This window comes from Anolis sagrei, chromosome 1 (assembly GCF_037176765.1).
Source record: "Anolis sagrei isolate rAnoSag1 chromosome 1, rAnoSag1.mat, whole genome shotgun sequence".
NCBI classification, from domain to species: domain Eukaryota; kingdom Metazoa; phylum Chordata; class Lepidosauria; order Squamata; family Dactyloidae; genus Anolis; species Anolis sagrei.
The window spans coordinates 155,170,483-155,186,172 of record NC_090021.1 but is presented as its reverse complement, the minus strand read 5'-3'; positions in this window follow the sequence as shown (position 1 = coordinate 155,186,172).

The window sequence follows — 15,690 nt, the reverse complement described above, 5'->3', positions numbered from 1 at the left end:
TGTGTGTGCGTATATGTGTGTATATATTTCTGTATATATTTGTGTATATGTGTATATATGTGTTTGTGTACATATGTGGTTTTGCACATGCGTTGTAATGTTTTTTATTGGTTTTTTTTGGCTTTTTAAGTCTCTTCTGCTGTATTTTCCAGTGTTTTTACAAGTGATGGTCACTCGTTGGCCTGATAGGTGTCTTGTGTCCAAATTCCGTGTCAATTTGTACAGTGATTTTTGAGTCATGCTAATCCCACAAATGAACATTACATGTTTATTTATATAAGACTAGCCGTCCCCTGCCACGCGTTGCTGTGGCCCACATGGGGGTTCTGTGTGGGAGGTTTGGCCCAATTCTATCACTGGTGGGGTTCAGAATGCTCTGTGATTGTAGGTGAACTATAAATCCCAACAACTACAACTCCCAAATGACAAAATAAAAAATTTTGAGTGAAGGACATACATTGGGTTGTTAGGTGTCTTGTGTCCAAATTTGGTGTCAATTTGTCCAGTGGTTTTGAGTTCTGTTAATCCCACAAACTAACATTACATTTTTATTTATATAGATAATCATGGTGGTCCATGCTCTTGTTACATCCCGAATAGATTACTGCAATGCACTCTATCTGGGGTTGCCTTTGAAGACTGTTCAGAAACTTCATCTAGTCCAACGGGCAGCAGTCAGATAACTCACTGGAGCAACATACAGAGAGCATACGAGCAAATGAGCTTCGTTTTTTCCAGTGGATGTTAAGAGACAGGTCTTTTCTATTACAGTCATATTTCTCCATAAATTTTCTCTTTTGAAAGGTACTGCTGAGCATATGCTAGTTCTCTTGTGCACCTCAATCCCTCTGAATTGTGGGTCAAGAGAAGGGTTTTTTTCCCTCTTAGGCTCTAAACAGTGCATGATTTGGCAGCAAAATCTGATTAAGAGCCTATGCCTAATTGAAAACCTGTGAGCTTCCTATCATGAAATCTACCCTTTGATTGAGTAGATAAACCCAATTAACTCCAGTTGGAGAGTAATATTTTCACTTAAGCTCCACAATATTTCATGAACCATGCACGCAACTTGCCAAATATCTTTAAAAGATTTTGTGAAACCCCAAACATGCCGGCTCCCCCATCCCAGGAGTGTGAAATCTCATTTTCCAGTTCTCTGCTCAAATTTAATGAGCCGCCTCCTGTTTAACCTCCATGTGAGAAGGTTTGGACGCATCAAGGGAAATTGTATTTTCTCCCCTTTGTAAACAAAGTGGAGATTTGGAGTCGACTGCAAAATGTATCTTTTCTAGTTGGAGAGAGAGAGAGAAAAGCTTTCATAATTTTATTTAGAGGAAGAATTAAATTAAAGTTCATTTCTTATGAAACAAGAAACATATAAATTGAAACAAGACAACAGGGACAAGATGAACCGAACTGCCCAGTGTAAAAACAGATTGCTAAAGCAACACTACACATGGCTCCTTTTCTTAGTACTGTACACATACATAATACACACGTTACAAAATACACAAAAAGAAATGTCATGCCAAGATGACAATTAAAATACATCCTCTGTCCCCTTTGCTTATACCTGTAACCGTTCTCAACTACAGTCAATGAAACTAGGTCTACAAATGTCGCATTTACATTCATGAAGCAATCTGGGTATATCGGTCAATATTTACCAAATGTATGAACACATATTTCGAAGCTTACAAATGTGCATCTTATTTTGTCAGCATCCATACATTTTACCCTCAAATTGCCTGTAAATCTATGGTGACCTCATAAAATATAGCAAGCATGAAAAATGGGTGCAAATGACAAACCCTTGGAAGAATGGCCTTTACAAGCCCTTCACACTTCGCCTTTCTGTTGCTGAAAGGAAGTAAACTCTTTTCAGGGAGATGAGGATGCACCATAAAAGGGGACGTGGGACATCCAAGGGCAAGTCTATACTGGTGGTAAATCCCTTCCAGTCGGCTGCAGTAACAGGTTGCCATCCTCATTGTCCAGCCAGATTGAGATGGCATCATCCCTGCTAGAATTTATGTTCACCATCATGTTCCCGGGACCTTATCACATTGGGATATAATCCATTTACATCAGTATGCATCCCATATTTTTTAGGACTGGATACATACTGTATTGAGACAGGATGCATACTCTCCTCATCACTCCTGATTATTACAATTCTTATTATTTGAAAACATTGCGCTTTAACTCATCACACCACAGAAGGATGTGAGAGCTGGACCATAGGGAAGGCTGAGCGAAGGAAGAGAGATGCTTTTGAACTGCAGTGCTGAAGGAAAGTGCTGAGAGTGTCTTGGACCACCAGAAGATCCAAGATCAAACTATAAGAGAGGAGATTCCATCTGAACATTAGGAACAACTTCCTGACTGTGAGAGCCGTTCAACAGTGGAACTCTCTGCCCCGGAGTGTGGTGGAGGCTCCTTCTTTGGAAGCTTTTAAGCAGAGGCTGGATGGCCATTTGTCAGGGGTGATTTGAATGCAATATTCCTACTTCTTGGCAGAATGGGGTTGGACTGGATGGCCCATGAGGTCTCTTCCAACTCTTTGATTCTATGATTCTATGAAGATCCAACCAGTCCATAATTCTGGAAATAAAGCCCAACTGCTCTTTGGATGGAAGAATAGTAGAGGCCAATATTTTTTAATTGTGCGTTGCTTTATTGATAATGTTGTGTATTTTATTGTCTATGTTTTTAATTGCTTGTATTGTTGTTATTATTGCTTGTATTGTTGTGTTTGGACTCGGCCTCATGTAAGCCGCACTGGGTCCCTTGGGGAGATGGTGGTGGGGTACAAATAAAGTGTTGTTATTATTGTTATTATTATTATTATTATTATTATTATTATTAAGTACTTCGGCCACATCATGAGAAGGAAGGAAAGCTTAGAGAAAACAATTATGCCGTGGAAAATGGAAGGAAAAAGGAAGAGGGGCCAACCAAGAGCAAGATGGATGGATGGGGTCCTTGAAGTGACTGGATTGACCTTGAAGGAGCTGGGGGTGGTGACGGCCAACAGGGAGCTCTGGCATGGACTGGTCCATGAGGTCACGAAGAGTCGGAAACGACTGAACGAATGAACAACAACCAATAACATCCACCATATTAATTTAACGATTTGTTGGGAGAAAGGCTATTATTTCACACTACAATATCCATAATCTCCGAGCCAGCATGAGCCATGTTGGCTGAGGGATCCTGGGAGTTATACTCTAAAGGAGATTTTCTGAGCTCTGATTAATGTGCATGTAGATACATCATAGAATCATAGAGTTGGAAGAGACCTCGTGGGCCATCCAGTCCAATTCCCTGCCAAGATGCAAGAAAATCACATTCAAATTGCATTCAAATTGCATATATATATATATATATATATATATATATATATATACACACACACACATACATACATACACACACACGCTGTCCCCTGCCACGCATTGCTGTGGCCCAGTTTGGTGATCTGGAGAATGAAGTAATGAGAAAGTGTTGGCTTCTAATATATTCTAATATATGTAATTTCTTTATGCTTGTGGGTAAACAGTATTTCTTGCTGTGTTTTTGTCAGTGTTGATGTGGAGAGTGTCACCCTGGAACATGCAACATATCATTGTCCTTCTTTAAGGGTCCCTTTCAAATCTATGATACTATATCTGTGAGTGTGTGAATAATCTCTCTCTCTCTCTCTCTCTCTCTCACCCTGGAACATGCAACATATCATTGTCCTTCTTTAAGGGTCCCTTTCAAATCTATGATACTATATCTGTGAGTGTGTGAATAATCTCTCTCTCTCTCTCTCTCTCTCTCTCTCTGGCTGGATGGCTCTTTGTCAGGAGAACTTTGATTACATTTTCTTGCCCCAGTGAAGTTGGACTGGATGGCCTTAAGTATTTTCTGTGGGTAATGGGGCTTCTGTGTGGGAAGTTTGCCCCGATTCTGTCATTCGTGGGGTTCAGAATGCTCTTTCAATGTAGGTGAACTGTGAATCCCAGTGACTAGAACTCCCAAAAGTCAAGGTCTATTTCCCCCAAACTCCATCTGTGTTCATATTTGGGCGTATTGAGTGCTTGTGCCAAGTTTGGTCCAGATCCATCATTGTTTGAGTCCACAGTGCTCTCTGGATGTAGATGAACTACAACTCCCAAACTCAAGGTCAATGCCCACCAAACCCTTCCAGTATTTTCTGTTGGTCATGGGAGTTCTGTGTGCCAAGTTTGGTTCAATTCCATTGTTGATGGAGTTCAGAATGCTTTTTGATTGTAGGTGAACTATAAATCCCAGCAACTACAACTCCCAAATGACAAAATCATAATCATAATTTATATATATATAGATATATACATACACACACACATCCACATTTAAACAACTCCTAGGAAATACAGAAGGATTTCTTCTCAGTAGTATCCAAGTCACAAAACTGACAACAGAGATCCACGCCATGATCCCAATCTGGCCAGTCATTTGCTTTCTGTTCCTTCCCAACCACTCACTGCTATCTGATTAATCAAACTTCAGCCAGGAACAGTCTTGGCTGCTGCTGTTTTTTGGTGTTATTGTTTTTTGGATAAGATATACTTTGTGAAAACATTAGGGATCTCAATTAAGCAGCTGGGTGACTTATAAATATATATTTATGTTTGAAGCCTAAGTGGCCATTGGCTTCCCTACTGTTTTACTTAGCTAACAAAACAACTCTATCAAAGTAAGTATTATTCCAAAACTCAACTTCCTGTGCCGAATGCTCCCATGTGTTCCATCAGTTTGGCTCTCTGATGAACTACCTCGTTTCTTATAAACTGTCCATGGCCCATAAATTTCCAAGCATAAAGGCGATTGCTGTGCTGCACAAATTGCTGGAAGAAACATTAACAACCTCAGATATGCAGATGACACCACTCTGATGGCCGAAAGCGAGGAGAAGCTGAGGAGCCTTCTAATCAAGGTGAAAGAAGAAAGCGCAAAGCTGGGTTGCAGCTAAACATCAAAAAAACCAAGATTATGGCAACAAGAATGATTGACAACTGGAAAATAGAGGGAGAAAATGTGGAGGCCGTGACAGACTTTGTATTTCTAGGTGCAAAGATTACTGCAGATGCAGACTGTGGCCAGGAAATCAGAAGATGCTTACTTCTTGGGAGGAGAGCAATGTCCAATCTTGACAAAATAGTGAACAACACTGGCAACAACACTGGCAACAAAGATCCGCATAGTCAAAACCATGGTATTCCCTGTAGTAACCTACGGATGTGAGAGCTGGACCTTAGGAAAGGCTGAGCAAAGGAAGATCAATGCTTTTGAGCTGTGGTGTTGGAGGAAAGCTCTCAGAGTGCCTTGGACTGTGAGAAGATCCAACCAGTCCATCCTCCAGGAAATAAAGCCCGACTGCTCACTGGAGGGAAGGATACTAGAGGCAAAGATGGAGTACTTTGGCCACATCATGAGGAGACAGCAAAGTCTAGAGAAGACAATGATGCTGGGGAAAGTGGAAGGCAAAAGGAAGAGGGGCCGACCAAGGGCAAGATGGATGGATGGCATCCTTGAAGTGACTGGACTGACCTTGAAGGAGCTGGGGGTGGTGACGGCCGACAGGGAGCTCTGGCGTGGGCTGGTCCATGAGGTCACGAAGAGTCGGAGACGACTGAACGAATGAACAACAATATTTTCATGTATTTTCACAAATCCATAAACGTTTCAGCTCTGAGATGGAAAGAATTTGAGATTGTATCTGAAACTGGCAGCTTTCTTTATCCCGAATAATTATTTATTTTTGCAATGATGAAAGCATCCCCCAGTTTCTAGATCATACATTCTTCACGCACAGTTGATCTCTATTTTCCTGGAAGTACCTCTTCCAAATGCCTGTGTTGTAGTAGAGCCTGTAAGTAACGTTGCAAGCAGTAGTGTGGGTGCCAGAAGGGGAAAACGGGTTACTCGTGAGCAGGAGTCAGATGAGGAACAACAGAGGAAAAGCATCTGGGATATACTTATGGCACCTACAGATGAGAACTCATTTGAGGGGGGTTTCTGGGGATGAAGGGTCAATGAGTGAAGGAGAGGAGGGAGACACAATGGATGGGAATAGAGGAAGAAAGAGGGTTACTCGGGAGCAGGAATCAGATGAGGAGTGACAAAGGAAGAGGATCCGGGATATATTTACGGCACCTACGGATGAGGAATAATTTGATGGTTTCTCTTGGGATGATGGGTCACAGCGTGCGGAAGACGGGGATGACACTGTGGATTGGACTAAGGTAAAGGAAATGCAAGCTATTTGTGCGGAACCAACATCTAGTGATACATTTATGGGATTCTCTGGAAGTGAACATTGGCAATCAGGGAATACAGCTGAGTCTTGGGAGGATCTAAGTCTTGACAAGAGGTGGAGAAGATGGAGGGATGGGCACGGGACTTCACATGAAGAGTTGGGAGCAGCAAGGGATAATCTTGGGTGGTGGTCAGTTCATCTGATGATGATGATGATGATGTGTAATAAAAGTGGGTTCAGAAATGGGGAATCTTTGCAGAAGGCAAGGTGTTGGTATACGTTCATGCACTGGATACTGTTTGGACTTGTCGCTGCCTGTTCATGTTCAGCATTGGGTTTGGGATCTGCAGGTTGCTGCTCCTGTTCGTGTGTGCTTTCAACTCGGATTGGATTCTCATGAATGTTGATTTCCCCCTTCCTTAACCTTAGACCGGCTTGACTACGACACTGCTTCTGTGGACTTTGGAACTTCACTACTTTGGATTCCTCCTGCTATGACCCTGGACTTCGCTTGACTATGCTTTCCTCCTTGCGGCTTTCCTGCTTTGTTAACCATTTGCTTGCTGTGCCTTTTCTTTGTGTGACTTCAGAGTAGTGTGTTTGATTCGGTTCTTTTGTCTGAATAATCTGAATTATACTTTTGTTTACCCTTTTGAACCAGGACTGGTTTTACCATTGGGTTTTGACCAGAGGCACTGAGTTAAGTATCTGTGGGATTTTATTCAGCTGTGTGGAAGGGGCCTTAATGTGCCAAAAAAAGGGTGAGCAGCAACCATTCAACCTTGTTTAAATTTGGAAGAGGTGCTCACATATCACCTTGGTTATTTACAGCAGTTTGACTAAAATGGGAACAACTTTAGTGTCAAAGCTAAGAAAGGAACCACAAAATCAGCACATCATTATGAGGGCTTTGGAGTCTATGAATGACACTCGTCTTGTTCGTTCCGAGTCAGGAAAATGCCTCGCAAACATTTTGGCAATAGATGTGCCATTTTGCATGAAAATGAAATGTTATCAAGAAAGCAAGCTAGATTTGAAGTACTAGAAATGTGCAAATAAGCAACATTAAGATAACATGAGTTTTCTTATAAATGATGGAATTGTAATACTACAGTATTACAAAACTTCTTGAAGATATGTGACTTAGCATTACAGATCTTACATAAATCAAAGTACAACAGGTATCCTGGTGATAAATTTTTAATGCTTACTATATCATACCAAAGATAGGAAGTGCTGCTAAAGAAGGAGGGGTGGTGTTTCCTGCAGAATTCTGGGGTTTGTAGTTTAGTGAAGCTGTTAAAGGCTCCTCCCTAAACTACAAACCCCAGAATTCTGTAGGAGGCAGCAACTGGATTTAAAGTGGATTCATTCTCTAGTGTGATGAGATCTTACTTAGAATGTCGACCTCATCAGAAGGGGCTATTTTTGGCTGCATGTGCCAGTTCAGCTGTAGTTTAGCCACAGAGTCCACCAGCTCCCATCCCCACAATGTACAGCAACTTCTGGCAGGAATCCATGGCTAAACTACAGCTAAACCAAGGCAGCAACATGGGAGGTTTCCTGTGTTGCATTAGCAACAATGGGGTGAAGCTGGACAGCAGAAGCTGTTGCACTCCAGGACAGGAAAGGCCCTCTGACTTTAAACACCACACCATTGGATAGAGAAACAATCCTTTTATTGAAGATAATTAAAAAGCAGGAAAGTAAAAAAAAAGCACTTTAAAGAAATAGGTAAATCCAATTACGTAGGAAGATAAGCAGGAACAACATAGTCCAGGGTAACAGTCCAGCAAAATCCCTAAAAACAAAGTCAAAACAAAATCTGGCTACCAGTATTTAAAAAATCCTAAAATTACAACAGCAAAACAACAGAGAGGAAACAATCAAGGACATCTAATCACCTTTCAACAAAAGATTGCCCCAGGCACTGCCAGGCCATCAAATGCTAATCAAGGTGGTCAGTTGAAACATTCACACCTAGCTCCAGCAGACAAGAGTCCTTTGCCCCACCCTAGTCATTCCACAGATATATAAACCCATTTCCTTAGTTCCAACAGACCTCACTACCTCTGAGGATGCTTGCCACAGATGCAGGTGAAACGTCAGGAGAGAATGCCTCTAGAACATGGCCATATAGCCCGAAAAAACCTACAGTAACCCAAAGTCAAAACTTCCCAAACAAAATGCAAGAAATCAGGACACATGAATCCAAGGCATTATTATAAAGCATAAAATGCAAAAATCAAAACCATGAAACAAAGGCACTTAAAACATGGATTTTTCAAGCAAAGCTTCCATGAAACAAGGACGAGTATTTGACTTGGTTCCAAACAATGCTTCATCTGACTACATATCCTGTACTTGGGACTATTATCTACTCGTTGGCTATGTCTCTAACGCTCAGAAATTGGTTTCGCTTTAGCTGAGAATGTCTTATCTTTTTCTCTCGAAGCCTGGCAGAACGCCGAAGCCACTGTTCAGCTCTCCTGTTTTGACTGATCTCCATCCATCTATCTATTTGCTCATTAATTTCTGCAGCTGGGCCAGGTGCTGTTTTCATGTTCCCTATCATGAGAACTCTCTGGTAACAATTCAGAGAGTACACCATCATCCCCGCATCCCTCAGGGACATTCTCATGGGAAACTATGCTTTGAACAGGGATCTCCTGGTCATTCTCTGCATCAATATCATTGACCAAACCATTGCCATCTTGAAACTCATCTTGAAACTCATTGACATCACTCCCCACATCCAAAGCACCCTGATCCTGAAACATAATCACAGGCTGAGCTCCAATAGAAGTTTCCCTCTCAGATGGGGTTTCCAGTAAGTCAGGTGATGTGGTAAGTTTCTGATAAGTTTCCGATTAGTTGGGTGATGTCATAAGGAAGATAGTGAAAGGCTGTCTTCCTTATGACAGCCTTTCAGATATTTATACATGGCTATCATGACTCCTCTCAACCTTCCCTTCTACAAACTAAACATACCCAACTCTTTAAGACACTCCTCATAGGGATTCATGGTCTCCAGACCTCTAATCATTTTAGTCGCCGTTCTCTGGACACCTTCCAGGTTGTCAATATCTCTTTTAAATTGTGGTGCCCAGAATCAGACACAATATTTCTGGAGACTTCTTGACTCCTCTTTGCTAACTTCATTAGGTTTAATTTCATGATGAAGTCCAAACAATTTTGACCTGGAAATCTTTTGCAACATCAGTAGAGTTTTGTTTTTTTTAATGGGAGGTGTTTGAGGCAAAAAGTGATAGTTAAAAAGAATAAGGAGGCTGAAAGTTGCGTTAACCACAAAGCTGGGAAGGTGGAAAGGTGCACAGTGAACTGAAGACATTCACATCATCACATCTGCAGATTCACAAGTCACAAAGGCAAGTTTTGCTGCTTCTATCGTTCCCCCACTCCACAATAAGAGTGATAAAGATTTGATCTCACCTTGTCATTCTCACCCAGAATCTATCTTTTCACCTTCTCACTTCTTTTTTCTGTTGTATTTTTTCATGGATTTTTCACCCCTTATTTTGTTCATTAAGCAGTGTGATATTTTCACCTTTGTGACTCTCCTTGACACACTTTCCCATCCAATCAAGCTTTGTAGTAATATGTAAATAACTTGTTTTGTTGTGTGAAATATTTATATGAAATCTAATTTACAAAATCTAGTAAGAAACAACAAATATAGAAAGAAACTTACTTTCTTTTCATTGAGTTATTGAGTTACATGCAACTTAAATGTACATGTTTACCTAGTAATTGTACATGTTTGACACTCAGTTGGAAGGGGTCTTTTCATTTTCTAGGTGCCATCAGTAAAGTTCAGAGCATTACACCTCACCTGGAATTGTTGTTGTTTGTTGTTCATTCATCCAGTTGCTTTCAACTCTTCGTGACCTCATGGGCCAGCCCACGCCAGAGAATCCCTGTTGGCCATCACCACCCCCAGCTCCTTCAAGGTCAATCCAGTCACTTCAAGGATACCATCCATCCATCTTGCCCTTAGTCGGCCCCTCTTCCCTTTTCCTTCCATTTTCCCCAGCATCATTGTCTTCGCCAAGCTTTCATGTCTTCTCATGATGTGGCCAAAATACTTCATCTTTGCCTCTACTATTGTTCCCTCCAATGAGCAGTCGGGCTTTATTTCCTGAAGTATGGACTGGTTGGATCTTCTTGCGGTCCAAGGCACTCTCAGAATTTTCCTCCAACACCACAGTTCAAAAGTATCTATCTTCCTTCGCTCAGCCTTCCCTATGGTCCAACTCTCACATCCATAGGTTACTACTGGGAATACATTGCATTTCACCTGGAATACTGTGTCCAGTTCTTGGCACGATAGTTTGAAAGAGATATTGACAAGCTGGAAGTTGTCCAGAGGAGGGCAACTAAGATTATCAAAGGTCTGGAGACCATGAATCCCTATGAGGAGCACCTTAAAGATGTGGGTATGTTTAGCCTGCAGAAGAGAAGGCTGAGAGGAGACATGAGATAAATGCATAAATATGTGAAAGCATGTCATAAGGAAGAGGAAGAAGACTTGTTTTCTGCTGCCCTGGAAATTAGGACTCTGAGCAATGGGTTCAAATTACAGGAAAAGAAAGTCTATCTGAACATTAGGAAGAACTTCCTGACCATGAGAGCTGTTCTGCAGTGAAACTCTCTGCCTCAGAGTGTGGTGGAAGCTCCTTCCTTGGAAACATTTAAACAGAGGCTGGATAGCCATCTGTCAGGAGTGATTTGGTTGTGTTTTTCCTACATGGCAAAAGGGGTTGGACTGGATGCTTGCTGGAGGTCTCTTCCAACTCTCTTACTCTATGAAACTATTATTCTATGTGGAAAAACATGACATTAAAAATGATAGCCAAGATTGCCATGCTCACAGGGCACTTCTAGAGTACATGGTAAATTCCTATTGTAGTGTAGCACTTCCTAGCTGGTGTCCAGGTGCACATTAAGAGTATTCTGCAGAGAAAGAGAAAAGGAAAGGAAAGCAGAGAAAGAGGAGAAGTCCAGAAGAAGGAAAGGAGAAATGGAAGAAATAATAAGTGCTTTCAAATCAGACTTACAAAATGTCACAAAGGAAATGAAAGATGTACAGGCACAATTAGTTCAGATGGCTTTGGATCAGAAAAAAACAGATGAGAAATTCCAAAGTATACAAAAAAATATACAAGATGTACATGGGGATACACAAACGATAAAAACAGAGGTGGAGGAATATAAAACAGACCAGGAACGAAACAAAAAACAAATACAATAACTCAGTATTAAAGTTTCGGAGATGGAAAAGAAGATGGTGTACATGCAGGATGCTCAAAGAAGGAATAATATAATTTTGAGAAAGTGGCCAGAGGGGCAAAAAGGAGGGAAGAAGGAAGATTTGAAATCAGAAATATTAAGGTGGCTACAGGATATTTCCCCATCGTTGAATTGGGAAGAGATAGATATAGAACGTGCACACCGGTTGCCAACAGGAAAGAATAAAATGATGCCAAGAAATGTAATAATTTGAATATTACATTTTTCAAAAAAAAGAAGCATTAATGAAAATAATAAGGAAAAACCCAGAAAGATTAAAAATCGGAGGACCAAACTAGAAATGTATAATGACTATTGCCCAGAGACTAAGAATTGGAGATTCGGAATGAAGTTAGTTACGAGCAAGTTGATGGAAGCGGGTATACCCTACATATGGGGATACCCACTACTCCTGAAGTTCCAATGGGCAGGGAAAAGATACAGTGTGAACTCCGTGGAAGAAGGACTAAAACTATTGAAGGAACTGAATATCAATAAGAAGCAGAATGAAAGAGGTACCAGCAGATTGATTGGGAAAGGCGAGAAAGTAAAACAATAGAGGAGCAGGAGAACCACTTGGAGTAGAGAAGAAAATAAACAGGAGAAATCGAGTGGAGCAGTTGGAGAAATGGAGCAACAAGAAAATTACTAGTGAACTAAGTTTTGCAATAAAAAGAAAAGAAAAAAAGTGTAAAAGCAATTTAAACCACCAAACGTCTCAGAAAGATTGTGCTTGAGTAATTTATGAGTACATTTACAATGGTTTTATGTTATGGATAAAATTAGAATAATGTAGAAGTAATGAAATTGACAGTGAGGTATTTTTATAATACTATGCCACTAATGAGAAGGTTGGAGGGGTATCGATCTGGGAATAGAAGGTGAGATAAGACATTTGTATTATGTCTCAAATGTTTAAATAAAAGAATTTAATTTAAAAAGAGAGAGAGAATGAGCCCTCATCTTCCCTTCATCAGCATAGGGAAAAGGTGGTGATGGCACTGTCCATCTGTCCCAATGACAGGGAAGCTCCAGGATACTCAAGAGTGTTCTGCATACTCAGGAGTATCCCAGAACTTTGTCTAAAGAAGAGCAGAGTTGGGTTAAGGCTAGAAAACCTGTGATACTCACTGGCAGCCCTAATGCATCTTGGAGACAGCCGGCACTGTATTTGAGGTAAGTTCAAGTTTTCTGGTCAGGGTAGATAAGCCTCAAGTCACTTTACTGGCTGCCATTAGACTTGTGTGTGGATCCGTTTTTCTTCGGTACCTTCGGTACTTTCTATACCTTTGAAATCACATAACGCGAAGGGCACTCTCAGTATGAAAACCTGCCCAACATGAAAGCAAGTGAGAGCCAATCCTGGCTCCTCCTCTGCTTTTCGGGAACACACGGCAATCCTCACACGGCACCTGGAAAACTGTCACATGCTCTTTGCTCTTAAGCCTTTTCTTCAAACCCAGGTCTTCTCTGCAGACTGAGAGGAAAACATCAGAGGAAGAGTGACATCTTAAACCCTTTCTTCAAACCCATGTCTCTTTGCAGACCAAGGGGAAAACATCACCAGAAGAATGGTATCTTAAGTAACACTGATGCTTTTAATCCAAGTCTTAATGAAGGATATAAGGACAAACAATGCCATTGTCTAAAATTATGGGGAGGGGAATCCCCCCACCCAATTGCCGCCAGTGGGACAAAAATTGCTGGTTTTTTGGCTGCGGAAGAAAAACACCCTTTTGAAAATGTGTCTGTTTTTGGGAGTCACCCAAAAATGGATATGGGGGGGGGGGGGGGCTTCTTGTATCCAACAAGCAGAAACTGATCGAGATTCACCCATAATGCACAAGCCTAGCTGCCATCTTGTCATCGCAGCTCTTAAATGAATATGAATGTTTAAAAACTACACACTGTTATTACTTTTCCATGTAACCACTTAAGATACCATGCATCCCATGCTGAATTCCAGCCAATATTGTTAAGGTAACACAAACTTACTGAGGAATCCACTACTTTGAAAAAAATCACTAAAATCAACATTCTGGGGCCTGCAAGAAATTTGCAAATTTGAAACATGAACAATTGTTGTTTTGAAGAGCCAAATGTGATTTGGCAAAGCAGTTAGGGATCTTAAACATTTATATCCTGTCATTTTTCACCAAGTAAACAAGTCTTGCAGAATTTTAATTCCTTCAAAAACCTGAAACACTTATTTACCCGTAAGTGTCTATGTGACAAAATGTGCATTCCTTGCTTTTAAAATGTTGTTGCAAATGTTTTTAATTTTTTAGGAAAATTACAATATGTACATTCAGTCTGAGAAATGATGTTACTTTCAAACCACTTCCAATAATCTTTTTCTCTTTAAACATCTGTAACCTGTTTCAGACCCAGCTCTCACAAACACACTAAGCGTCTGACAGGGCTATACCACATGTAAGAGTAGGTAGGGTTCACATGATTAAATGTCCCTCCACTCAGACACTTCTTTCCACACATGGAAACACTTGCCACTGGAGATGGAGAGGAGAAGGTTCTTCCTGGGCTCATCTCTGTTCTCTATAAAATCATAACAGAGGCAGAAGAGAATTTTTGCGATCAAAAGAATACAAGTATGTTTGCTTAGTGAAGGATTAGCCTATTTATGCTGTCACCAACCTCCAGCAACAACACAGAAGCTGTCCGCATTGGAACAACGTGATTCTATAGGGCTGACGGTGATACCGTCCCTATAACCACCCTCATACTAGTACTTTCACCATTCGTGAAAGTTAAATTAACAGTCATGTGCCATGGTGAACTATACCGATGACCACAAATGACAGCCTAATTTTCTGCATACGAGGAATGCACTAAGATGTTTCTGGACAAAGGAGTGTTCCACATACTGGGTCTACAGTAGCCATAGGAATGTAATTTTATATATATTTCCATTCAGAGGTTATCCTTGTATAGAAGAAATATATACTTGACTATGCACATCCCTTGGTGGTTGAACTACATTGCTGAAAAATGTGTATATGTATATTTGTGTTTTTAAATATACCCATATTTTTAGCAGTGTTGTTCAACCATCAAGGTGCACGAATAGTCAAATAGATTCTCAATTTTAAACATATATCACTTTGTAAGCTCTGGGCAATCAGAGTCTCCTTTGGGGAGATAAAGTGGGGGGGAGGGGGAGGGGGAGGAAGAGGGGGAGGAGGGGAGGAGGAGGAGGAGGAGGAGGAGGAGGAGGAGAAGGAGAAGGAGAAGGAGAAGGAGAAGGAGAAGGAGAAGGAGAAGGAGAAGGAGAAGGAGAAGGAGAAGGAGAAGGAGAAGGAGAAGGAGAGGAAGATCATCTCAACTAGCATTTGAAAACAAATATTTTAAAAAATCACGATCTGTCATCTGCAAAAGGCCACCTTATTTGGATCTGTGTGCATCATTTGAAAATACGAGGGGTATTTTTTAAGTAAAGTCCGTTGGAACATAAGTACACAATGAAAGTTTATTTCAAAAAAGTAAATTTATTTTCAGAAAGTACATACTTCACTCTATTTTTCGACATAGTTGCCAAGTTTGTTCAAACACTTATCATATCTCTGAACCAATTTTAAAATACCCTCTTCATAAAAACTTGCCGCCTGCTCCGATAACCAAGAGTTCACTGCCATCTGTAATCAAAGAAGGGCGACGGAAGCGGTCCTCATCATGGACGTTGTCACGGCCATCTTTGAATTGTCGTACCCACTTACGCACTTTGCTTTCACTCATAACAGTATCACCGTACACTTCACAAATCTGTCGATGAATTTCTGCAGCAGGAAGGTTCCTTGCTGACAAAAACCGTATCACTGAGCGAACCTCACATGCGGAGGGTGAGTTGATAGTCTTAAACATTTTTAAAGCACAGAATAGAACCGTACAGGTTTGCTACAGAGCGGAAACTGAGCACAGTTGTTCCCGAGGCATGCCGGTACACGACACACGAGCTCGTTGCGGTATGTGCGAGAACTACTAGTGTCTACAACAAAACGGACCTTACTTAAAAAATACCCCTCGTACATCACACAGTCCTAAATGCTTGGAAAGTGTTCAACTTGTGATTGGGTGAT